The sequence below is a fragment of the Plecotus auritus genome, assembly GCF_963455305.1.
Source record: "Plecotus auritus genome assembly, chromosome: 1".
NCBI lineage: Eukaryota > Metazoa > Chordata > Mammalia > Chiroptera > Vespertilionidae > Plecotus > Plecotus auritus.
Genome location: NC_137770.1, coordinates 189,466,895 through 189,480,056, shown reverse-complemented (window position 1 = coordinate 189,480,056; position 13,162 = coordinate 189,466,895). Strand labels below are relative to the sequence as shown.

Genomic DNA, 13,162 nt, shown 5'->3' with positions numbered 1-13,162 from the left:
CTGGAGACGGTATTCTGACCAGACCTTCCTGGGAGTGGTCATAACATACCCTGTGCTTGTAGAAAGGTGGGGGCCACATCAGTAAATAAACCAGGGGCAGTTTTCTCATCTTGTGGAAAGGGAAATAAAGTTATGATAGTTTATCTCCCTTTCTACAGGTTTCTTGCGGGTTTGTGTCTCCACTGCCCACCCCCCCTCAACTCCCTCCAGCAGGCCCAGTGCCTCGGCTGTGGGCCTTGGGGCTGCGGGGTGCCGGCCTCCCTGAGGATTTGTGTCCTGATCCCGCCCCCCCCCCCCCCGCCCCGCAGCCCCAGTGTCGCCATGGCGGGGCTTGGGGCTGCGGGGTGCTGGCCTCCTTGAGGATTTGTGTCCCAATCCGGCCCCCCACAGCCCCACAGCCCGTGCCGCCATGGCGGGGCTTGGGGCTGCTGGTTGCAGGCTTCCCTGGGGGTTTGTGTCCCGGATCCAGCCCCCACAGCCCCAAGCCCCGCACCGCAGCCCCAGCACCGGCGGGGCTTGGGGCTGCGGGGTGCTGGCTTCCCTGCAGGTTTGTGTCCCTGATCAGGGCTTGGAGCTGCTGGTTGCCAGCCGCCTGGCCACTATGGGTGTTGTCATCTTTGTTGGGTAATTTGCATACTCACTCCTATTGGCTGGTAGTGTAGCAGAATGATGGTCAATTTGCATCTTTCTCTTTTGTTAGTGTAGATTAGGGTAATATTTGGATTCTGAGGGATTTGGCAAATAGTATTCACATTTATCACCCAATCTACTTAAATAACATTGCAGACCCTCTGTCAGCTGCTTTCCAAATTGTATCCAGAGGTGCAATCTTTGGTGCCTTTTTTTTTTATAGTCTAGTTATTTCTCTGAAAAGTCCCTTTGGCTGTATTTTATTCTTATAATTTTCTTTTCCTGCTTCTGTTCTATCATTCTATATATCTATCTCTTGCTCTCTCCTTTCTTTCATCAATTATTCAATAAACATTTATGCACTGTGCTAGGCATGGAAAAGTCTAAGATACTTATATCTGACTCAAATTACTCCCAGGCAAGTTTGGAGAGACAGACCCATAAACAGTAAAATGTGTGGTAACACAATGTCTACGGTGCATAGTCTACTGTGAGAACACCAGGAAGAAATGAATGACTAATGGTAGGAGTCAAGAAAGTTTTCTATAGGAAGATAACACTTGATGAAGTCTAAAGTGAGTCTAAGCAGTACCTCTCAAACTTTAAATCATCTAAGGATCCTGTCTGAAAGATTCTGAGTCAGTAAGTAGATCTGGGTGGGATCTATCGAGCTCTCAGATGATGCCCATGTTGTCAGTCCCCAGGCCATTCTTAGATGACCAAGATCTTAAAGGATGACTAATGACTGTTAGTAAAGGATGGGTGGGGTGAATACAGGCCGAATAGACGGTGTAAAGTAAATCACGGAGGTAATAAACACTGAGTGTCTGTAATAAAGCACATTGGTGTCCCAGGCAATGGGAGAGAAGAATTCCTAAATTGGGGTGAATGGGAATATGGTATATTTTAAGGGGAAGGGAAATTTATTTCATAGGCAATGGAGCATATCAAAGTGAGCAAGACAGTTACCTGGTAACAACTGCAAATCAGATCTGGTGACTTCATTGGTAGGTCATGGGCAAGAAGGTAATTTGCTAGGCTATTTAAATAAACCTGCTAATAATGATGATGAGGGCTTAACTTATGGTAGTAACAACAGATTTACTCAAAGGGAACTGACTTGAAAAATGTTTAGGAGATAAAGTAGGTTGATTATATTTTTACTTATTAATTTAAAAGTTCTGCAAGTTGTACTTTCTTGGCATTCTTTGCAGGCCTGATGTCTATTCTTAATCTGAAATTTAGTAGCATGTGATCTTGAATAAGCCACTTAACCTCTTTTTGCACCAGGTTCCACGTTTCAAAACAGTGAAGAGTTGACCCAAATAAACACTTTAAATGCTAAGCTTTATGATTCCATGAAATAAATTCATCTCTTATTAAATCATGGAATCATAGAGTGTATTCTTAAAACTTATCACAATACCTGGAATATAAATGTACATTGTATGACTAAATGGAATCCACCTAGCCAACAGGTATTAAAACTTGAAATTTTTAAAAATCCTTCCACTTCTTCACCCTCGACATTCATTACTAAGTCCAGTTGCTTTGTACATATGTCCTAAAGGTGATACTTTGATTTATGCCTTTATTCCTTTTTAACTGGATTTCTGCAATAGCACCTTAAGTGTTCTCTCTGGTTCCAATCTAATCACTTTCTAGACACCGAGAAATTGAAGAACTCAGGAGTCAGAACCACCTGGGCTTAAATGCTAAGTCCACTATTTCTTGGCTGTGTGGCTGCTAGCAAGTTATTTAACCTCTTTAAATCTGTCTTTCTTTATTTGTGAATCATAAAAATGATATGAAGATGAAATGTTTGCAAAGTACTTAACACAGTGCCTACTACACAGTAAGAACTTAAATCTATGTATTATTCTGAAACACAAATCTCATAGACTTTAAGAAGACACTACACAAAAGAGGAAAAGCAAATGGCCAATAAAAAAACGAAAAGATCATCTTCATTAGTAATCAGCAAAGTACAAATTAAAACTTCCATAAGTGCAATTATGTATCTACCTGATTAGCAAAATTTCAGAACTTATAAATCAAGTGTTGATGAGGACATAGAGCCTCTCATACATTGCTGATCTCACCGATTGAGGGAAATATTTTAGCATTATTTAGAAGAACTGAATGTGCACATACCCCAAAATTTAGTTCATTCCCTTGCTATGTATCCTATAGAAGCTCTTATATATGAGTACTAGAATCTATGAGGAATAATATATATGTATAAAAAGTATTATATATATATATACTTACTAAGTTTATTATAAATATATTTATTAAATATATATATAAATCAGATAATATAGATATATATTAGTATAAGTAATATTGAAACAACCCAAATGTCTATCAACAGTAGAATGGAAAATTAAATTTGCTATATATGCATGAAACAGAATATTATACAATTTTCATGAATAAACTACATGCATCAACATGGAAGAATTGTACAATGTTTAGCAAAATCAGGTGATTAAGAATATATATTATACTAGAGGCCCGGTGCACAAAAATTCGTGCACTTGTGGGGGGCGGGGGGGGGCATCCCTCAACCTGGCCTGCACCCTCTCACAATCCGGGACCCCTTGGGTAGGGTTCCTAGGCCTGGCCTGAGATCAGGGCCTATCAGGGCTTTCCTTCCCCAGGCTGTAGGCAGTTGGCCCCACCCCCGCCGCTGCCACTGCTTGCCATCTGTGCAGCGTTCCCCCCTCTCCCCTGCCACCGGTGGCCTCCTTCTGCAGGCGACAGGCTGGAGTGCAATGGCTTGGCTGGCCTGGGCCTCCCTCTTTCTTTACTGGGGGGCAGGGCCAGCCCTGCGAGGGGCCGTCTACCTACCTGATCGCCCCTAACTGCTCACCTACCTACCTGATCACCCCTAACCACTGGTCTGCCTACCTGATCACCCCTAACCACTCTGCTTGCCTGCCTGATTGCCCCTAACCGCTTGCTTGGGGGTGGGGCCAGCACTGACTTCCGGTTGATGGGCCTCCAGTCGTTACTGGTTGTTATGACCCAGGGTTTTTATATATTAGGATGATTACAAGTTGGAAAATCTTCAAAGGAAAGTACGGGAACAAGTGTGACAAAAGGCAGGGTGGTGGTTAGGGGTAACCTGTAGTGGAAGGAAAAGCACGTGATCTTAAAGGAGCACACAGAGACTTACCAGGAGTCTATTTCTTAATATGAATAATGGTTATATGACATTTGCTTTATAATTATTTCTCAAACTGTATTTTTCACACATTCTTCTATGTGCATGACATATTTCACAATTAAAAAATAAATGTGGTCATGTTAATTTCCTCCTTAAAAGTTCTTCATTTTGGAATAAAATCCAAACTCCTTAGCTTTGCTCTTAGAGGTCCTTTATTATATATCTCCTGTATCCCTCTTCATCTCCACTACTCCCATTTTTGCCCCAGCAAAGTGACACCTAGTACCCCGCCCCCCACAAAAATGTATGCTCTCTCAAGCCTGTGGGCCACTGAAAAATGTTCCCACTGCTCCCCTTCCTCTGGCTAACACCTTACTGTCCTTAGTAGTCAGCCAAAACATCATTCCCTCCAGTAAGCCTTCCTTGCATACTCTCCTCTGCTGCACTTCCTTTGGCCCCCATGTCTGCCCGTGTCACAGCACTGTATAAAAACTACACATTTACACTGAAAGCTCCTTTAAAAGGCAGGTACTGTCTCTTTCATTTATCCCAAGAGCCGATTCTCAATAAATCGGATACATCACAGATTCTCAATAAATGGGTGCTCAACAAATTAACGTTTAAGATGGGGCAGTATGTTTTCTGCATTACTTAGCATGATACATAACTCAAGTTCAGCCATATAAAATTGCCCTTCTTTTAGTTAGAAAATGGTTGATTATTGGCAATTTAATACATGTTGATTAAGCACAGAATAGTGATGACTATTATATCTGCTTCCTCAAAATAACTGTAAGAAGACTGTAATGAAAATCATGATGTGAAATAAGCATAGGGTTAATTTCATCAGTCTTCTGCAGTCATGGGTCATACATTAACTCACAGGGTAGCCTATCTACCCAGAGTTATATAAGCCGCTAAGCAAATGAAAGAAAGCTATTGATCACTAGCTCAAAACAGCTTCTTTTAGAATCTTACAAGCACCACTGTCATATTGTATTTCCCAGAGATGTAATTTGACAGATAACTAGTTCATCACTGCTGGAGTCTATTGATTATTGACTTTGGTAACTATGAAACATCAAGTATTCGATTAAAATATATATTTTGCCTGTGTATGCTATTTTTATAATATTTTTAAAAATTATTCCAATTAGCAAGGCAATTGGGTCTTTTTTTAATATTGTTTTATCAAGCAAATTGATTTTTAGGCTAAAATGTCACAAATTGAGCTTTATAAAACTGCAATGTGGTTTCTCTCCCATTATTTCTAAAGATCTAAATGTTATGTTACTATATATACCTATATACTACTATCTATTTATACAGGAATGTGCATATATGTGAATATATATATATAGGAAATAGGAATATATATATGAAATAAATGGATCATTATAATTTAGATCAGAACCAATTCTTCTACTAGAAAGGTTAAGTTGGTAAATATAGAATTATGTTACAAATAATAAAACCACTGATAAGTACAGTTACCCAACTGTTACTCAGCCACATGGAATTGTTCATTGCATGCATTTTACATAGGCTGATATCATCCAGGGTGGCAGCATCATGGTGTTATACAATGAACCCATGCACCCCAAGACCTCATGCTCCTATCCGTGGTATTAATAGCACCGTACCATCAGTTAAACATTCTATCCAACCAATGTTCACTTTAGTGACGTTATTCAGAGCAGTATTTCTTCAGATCCATACACTAAGTCATATGCAATATTTAAACTGGCTATGTAGATATTTAAACATTTCCTGCTAAGGAATGTTTTCACATTTGTAACTCACCACTGCTTGCTTGGTTTCTCATCTATAGGAAATGGATCTAATTCAACAGCTTCTTGCATGAGTTGCCATAACGAAGATCTGAGATGATCCTGCCCGTGGTGTTTCTCATACTAGCCTAAAAATCAAAGCAAAAACACAGACAAATTTGATTTTAACATTTAAATGGGAATTTCACCTGCACTGAGAAAACTAAATGACTGCGAAGGACAATTGGTGCTGGGTGACATAGGGGGAGAAATAAAACATCTTGAGGTAGTCCACTCTGTAAAATTATCACAAGCACAACAACTTTGGTTTTACCAACCAAAAATATCCAGAATAGCTGGATATTTTATAATCTGAACATGAGCCCAATCAGTATGGCTACTTTGGGTGATATAATATTTGTATTTTTTAATATTTTTATTGATTTATTTTTTAGAGAGGGAGAGGGAGAAAGAAAGAGAAACATTGATATGATAGGGAAACATTGATCGGCTGCCTCTTGCATGCCTCCTACCAGGAGCGAGCCTGCAGCCCAGGCACGTGGCCTGACCCCAATTGAACTGGCAACCTTTTGGTGCACAGGACGCTGCCCAAGCAACTTAGCCACACCAGCCAGGACTGATTGGTTTTGTGATATGGATCTGGTTTTCTGATACAAGGCATCCTACTAAGCTTCAACTGAGACAGCTCCACTGTTACATGTTTTTGTATTCTGCTTTTCATGTAAGACTTCATTGGAACTGTGGATTGCATAGTTACCAAGAAAAGGACTGACTGAGAGAAGTTTAAAAACCACTGAAGCATATGAAATAAAATAAAACTAAAGTTGGTCTGAAGTTGGAAAGAGACTTGTAAGTAATTTTTCCATAATCTGACCTATTTACAAAAGTAAATTTGTAACTTCAATCTGTTACTATTACTTTTCGACATTATATCAGACCATGTGTGTGTGTGGTGTGTGTATGTGTGTGTGTGTGGTGTGTGTGTGTGTGTGTATGTGTGTGTGGTGTGTGTGTATGTGTGGTGTGTGTGTGGTGTGTGTGTGTGTGTGTGTGGTGTGTGTGTGTGTGTGTGGTGTGTGTGTGTGTGTGTGTGTGGTGTGTGTTGGAAAGCGGGGAGAAAACAACCAGGACTGTGCCAGTTCCCAATGTTCTACCCCATCATCAAACATAAGTTTTGCTTTCTAGTTTGGGACGTATAGTCACCACCTTCTCTCTGCCCCAAATAAGAATCCCTTTCTTGGCCAGAGGCTTACAAGTGCTCCTAGGTATTCCTCCCCCACCACCTTCTGCCCCCAGGCCATCCCTATATGGCCCCAGGGTCACCTACCACCAATTCAGAGGAGGTGAATTTCCTTCTCCTCCGAATTCCTATTACATTATTGTTAAATCATTAATATATAATTATATACCACCTTCGTTATTTAACCTCATCTCCATAAATGACTATAAGCTCCCAAATGTCAGAAACTATGTTACAGTTTCCCAAACTCTGTCACCCATAGCCCTTAACAGAGAACTCTGTACCTCAGAGACATTCGTTCAAGAAATATTTATTGTGCCCCTACTATGTGCCAAACAGACGCAGTCAGTCCCTGGCAGAGGTTATAGTTTAGTGGGAATACAGAAAACATAGGGACAGGTAATCACTGTGTTGTGTGGTAAATGCTATGACAGAGGTAGAATAGCCACTGAGTGAACATGACCAAATAAACAAACGATGAGCTTTCCTTCACTATGAATGCTTTCAAATGCTATTTTCAACGTAGGAGAAGGTATCATTCATTACTTTAAGACACTCATTGTCGGGGAGCACAGGGAGCACCCAGGCTGGGTAACATCTGAAAACCAGCAGGCCGTTTTAGTACTTTTCTGTCACGGCTGGTTGTTTTCTCCCCGCTTTCCAACACACACACCACACACACACACACACACACACACACCACACACACACACACACACCACACATACACACACATACCACACACACACAAACACCACACACACACACACACACCACACACACACACCACACATACACACACACACCACACACACATACACACACACACCACACACATACACACACATACACACACACACATCACACACACACACCACACACACATACACACACCACACACATACACACACACATACACACACCACACACACACACCACACACACATACACACACCACACACACGCATACACACACACACCACACACACATACACACCACACACACACCACACACACTCACACACACCACACACATACACACACACCACACACACACACACCACATACACACACATACACACACCACACACACATACACACATACACACACATACACACACATACACACACACCACACACACACACACCACACACACATACACACACACCACACACACATACACACCACACACACACCACACACACACATACACACACATACACACCACACACATACACACACATACACACCACACACATACACACACATACACACCACACACACACCACACACACACATACACACACACACCACACACATACACACACACTACACACACACACACACCACACACCACACACACACCACACACACACATACACACCACACACACACAAACACACACACACCACACACACACACATACACACACACACCACACATACACACACACTACACACACACACACACACCACACACACACATACACACCACACACATACACACACACCACACACACACACCACACACACACACCACACACACACCACACGCACACACCACACGCACACACCACACGCACACACACACCACACACACACACCACACACGCACACACCACACACACACCACACACACGCACACCACACACACACACACCACACACACGCACACACCACACACACACACCACACACCACACACACACACCACACACCACACGCACACGCACACCACACGCACACACCACACACACACACCACACACCACACACATACACACACCACACACACACACACCACACACACACACACACACACCACACACACACACACCACACACACACACACACACACATTGTAGCAAAAATCTGGTTCATTGCTGTGCAGGTCACTCTGCAAATGCCTGATTGCCCTGTAGGGGAACTTCACACCTGCACACCGTATCAGGTTTTAGAGCAACTGGGGGTTAGGAACTGCTTCTAAGGAACCTTCAGTCATTTATTTTCCATTCAAAACTCTAATTTCCATTCCCAGGAGCCTCTGGGTTTTGCATCTCATAGTCACCAGGGATAAGAACAGTAAGAAAGGTCACAGTGGTTTGTTAGGAATCCAACATATCAAATCAACAACAAAAAACCTTTACCAAAAATAAGTATAAATTTGAGGTCCACTTTTCAAGCCAGAAATATCTCTTTCTAATTTAAAGATTTTCAATATCACCTGAGGTCTCACAATAAGAAATAAAGCTCCCCTCCATTAAATGAAGGTGGGAGGAGGGGGAGAATTAGTACCTAAAACAGACAGCATGCAGATTTCTCACTTCCCCTCTGTGCCCTGATTTTTCTCATAAGGACACCATGTAGTCAAGCTGAAAAATCTTTATTCGAAACCTTACAACTTTGTAATGGGGACATGAACAGACAGGTAAATTTCTGGAAATTCAAGCCCCAATTCTAAGTTATATTTTCTCTTTCAAACAATCAATATGCAGCCTGATCTTTTATCTGAATCAGCAACAGTGTCTCATCTCAGATTTGTGTAATGTAATAAATATAAGAGAGAAACAAATGTCCCCTCTTATATTAGATGTGTCTAATATAAGAGAGAACAGATGTTCTTTACCAAGAAGCATCTCCCTCAGGAGTCTCTAGGCCCAACTTTCTCCACAAGCCCTTGGTCCTCAGAAGTCAGAATCCATGGGTGGCAGGGAGAAGCACTGAGACTGCAGTACATGCCGCGTTGTACCACTTTCGGGCCATTACTGGACACTGTGTGCCTGTTTTTACATAAGTGTTGCAATGTCCAACCAAAGCTTAAAAGAGACTGAAGAGGAAATAGTAGGGCAATGGGGAAAAAATTAATGTCCATTTGTTTTCTATTATTTAAATTGAAGAAAGTCTCTCTTGCTTTGAGTCCATTATTCTCATAAGCAACTAAGCAGTCCAATTCCATGCAAAGTCTTTTAGCTACAAATGTGACCTGAAGCCAGAACTAGAGCAGGAAAGGCGAGCATCTGCCCCCAGGTTTAATAAACCAGAAAACCCCCAATTAGTCTTTGCCTTTTATCATCAGCCTTAAAATACTTTTTCAATAAGATTACATCCAAAGAAATAGGCTCATTTACATAAAGCCACAATAAAACTTAAAAAAATAACCTTTAATTATAGGAGGCCTTCCCTTAGACATGGGAGGCTTTTACACACTACTTAGGTGAGGCAAATTCCTTTTGCTTATGATTTTCCTATAGGATATACTAACAAGAAAAACCCTACGAATTTTCTTGGCATCTAAAAATATACATGTATTTTATAGCACCCACAGTCAATTCACAGTTCATTCTAACCTTGAAAAATATTGGCCACGCAGTATAAACTATTAAATACTAACAACTGCAGACATACCAGACAATGACAGCAAAAACACACTCGGCCCCTCTGGGATCTGTTCATAAACATCCCCCTCCTGCATGGCAAACACACTCCTCCTAACGCCAGATGCTGTTCTGGGGCAAGCAGGCAGGAAACTGGAGGCAGTGATTCTTCCACTCTACGTATAATTTCTTACTGCCTCATCATCAAGAATCCTTTTACCAAAACTGCGAGGATTTTGTAACAACAGGAGCCCATCAAATTAAAGATACTTTGCAACAACGGGAGGAAGTAATGTGCAAATGAGGAAGCATGAAGAGTCTTTAATATCTAAGGTCATATCACCTTTGTCATCTGATTTTCTCCTTCCGTTGTGGGGGCGAGAAAATTCAATTTGCTCTAGGTGGTAAAATAAGCTAATCCAGTACTTCCTGTCAATTACAAGAGTGAGATCAAGGTAGGGAAGCAAATACATACCAGAGGCAGCAACAGGGCTTCAGCCAAACTGCCCGACCCCTAAAATCCCAGGGTTCCAGAGTGGAGTCAGAAGCTTGCGAGCTCATTCATGAGCATCTCTGTCTATGCTTATGACATACATGCTCACCTAAGGCACAAATTTTACAGACGCCTCTCTGAGACTAATGGTCATTCCTGCAACCATTTTTAACGCATTGATCAGCATTCTATGAAGTCTCCCAGGGTCCGACAACTAGCAGTCTAGGGATAGAGGGAGAATCCGGACCTTTGGGCTGGAATGCCTGGTGCACTGATACCCATTTTCCTTCCATTTAAACTGTGGCCTCTCCCCATGACTTAGCCTGCCTCTTTCCAGTCCGTTCATAAAAGTTACCATCAACAGACCAGCAGCAGGCAGGGCTGCTGTACACGGTCCGGTTCTGCAGCAAGGCAGGCGTGTAAACAACCTTGTGATTGCTTCAGAGCTCACTGCCTTGGGATAAGCCATTCTTCTTCTGTGGCTAAATTGCAGTATCCCGGGAAGTTATGCCTTGAAGAGGGTTCAAGCAGAGACTCAGTCTCTACGTTTAAAAGTAAAGGGGGGATATATATATATATATATATATATATATATATATATATATATATATATATAATTTTCTTGAGATATCTCTAACCTTGATTTACTTGAAGATTTTCCAATAAATCACATTTATGTTGCTGCAGGCACAAATACATAAGTTCTGATAAATATATGGCCGTGCTCATTTCTGATGATAGATCTTCCCCCCCCCCCCCCAAGAGCTCTGACATTTACAGGGGACACAGTATCCCAGCACAGAATACCTGGGAACCATGCCATTAAAAAAAAAAATGCTGCCTGCTGTGACTAGGAGATCACTTTCTTAAAGGGACCGGTTACCTATACGACTGCAGTGCCAATGCTTCCTCTTATTCTAACCTGACCCCTGTTCTGTGCTCCTCTCCCCAGCCCAAATTTAGCCTAGAGTGTTTCTGTAAGAGTAATGCCATTGGTTTTGCAACTAAAATATATAAATACCATTCTCAACTAAAATATGTAAATATGTCCCAAAATATTTAAGTTACACCTCTCAGGAAGTAAATGTAAATGCATACTGAAAGATATGATTTTTAATGTTTTAGGGAACTCGTAGCATTTCTTGGATATGGGACTGAGGTCAGCACTTCCAATAAGCACAGCTCTCTCTCTCTCCCCCCCCCCCTTCCTCTTCCTCTCCCTCTCCCTCTCCCTCTCCCTCTCCCCTCCACCCCTGCTTTTCTCTTCCTTTCTGTAGCTCTGCACTGATCTAAAAACCCCTGGTCACAAGAAGAAGGCTCCCTCCACCCTCTGCCCACCCTCACTCCAAACAGAAAGGTTCCAACACGCCCAAGACTGGGGAGAGATGCTCCGCACAGGAGAGGCTGGCGGCTCCTGCCTCAGAGGTAGTTCACTTCATTAACCTGCTTCCTACCGCACCATCCTCCTCTCCCATCCCGGGTCTCCCACCCTCCCAGGAGCAAGTAATAGTCATCACCACACCCTCCAAAACACAGGTTAGAACCCAGAAGGAGCAAAGAGCTACCTACCATTCCGTGCTTCAGAACTCCGGTCCTCATCCAGCAGTTGGCCCCCCAAATCCTCCCTACTTGTTTTTCATTAACCACATTCCAAACTGTGATAAGGAACAGGTTCTTTGGAGGTGGGGAAAATGTTTAAAATTAAAGATGGACAGGTGATGTCCAAGAAAACCCAATCTTAAAGTCACTCCAACCCCTGGGAATTGAGGGGAGAGGAGAAAAAAGGAAATTTGTAAAAATGAAAAAAGAAAAGCAAAAGGTAATCATATAACAAGCACCTCCCAGCCCCCATGAAAAAAATAAAAAGACAGGGAAGGTTTTTTAAGGAAGGAGAAGAGTGGCTTGCTGAATCACCCTCTTTCACTGCCTGGAAACCATTGTGCAGCGTGATGCTGCCTGTACCATTGTGGAACCTACCAGAGGAGACCGACAGAGGGCTTGGGGAATGGGGTTGCTATGGCAACTGAAAGGGGCACACGTGACGTCAAAGCCCAGAGAGGTCTAGGGAGGAGGGAGAGGGGGAAAGGGAGCGAGGAAAAAGTCTATGTGCAGCTACAGCTACTGTGTTTTCCGGCGAAATGAGGACCAGGCAAAATGGAAAGGAATCGGGTTTGTTGGCAACCACTGTCAGCAACTACGCCATCAGGCCGCCGGTCTGCACAGTCCCGAGAAACAATCGCTCCATGCAGCCCTGGCCCTGCACACAGCCCGCTAAGGAACAAATGCCCGCAGTCCAGCACACCATTGGAAACACAGTCCATCTCTTCTTTTCGACTAGCTCAGCTTTTTTGCAAACAGCACAAAGAGAGACATAGTATCTGTAACCGTCAAAGCAGACAAGGATGGTAATAGCCTCTGAGGGGATGTGAGCATGTAAGTCCTGCCCGGACCCAGAGGTCATTTGC

At 42.5% G+C, this 13,162-nt stretch overlaps 1 protein-coding gene across 28 annotated transcripts in view; it reads right to left on the bottom strand.

The window, feature by feature from the left end:
• MAPK10 (mitogen-activated protein kinase 10) overlaps nucleotides 1-12,731 on the bottom strand; it is a 313,508-nt gene extending 300,777 nt beyond the window's left edge. For 8 of the 28 annotated variants that reach the window (XR_013961555.1, XM_080686678.1, XM_080686688.1 and 5 more), the window contains exons 1-2: nucleotides 12,267-12,685; nucleotides 5,606-5,720 (exon numbers count right to left, since the gene is read on the bottom strand). The gene's annotated coding sequence lies outside the window, so the exon portion shown is untranslated. Of the gene's footprint in view, nucleotides 1-5,605; nucleotides 5,721-10,235; nucleotides 10,657-10,679; nucleotides 11,101-12,266 lie in introns of those variants that run through there. The other 20 variants (XR_013961554.1, XM_080686685.1, XM_080686686.1 and 17 more) reach the window with 15 other exon arrangements.
• Nucleotides 12,732-13,162: the final 431 nt, after the last annotated feature.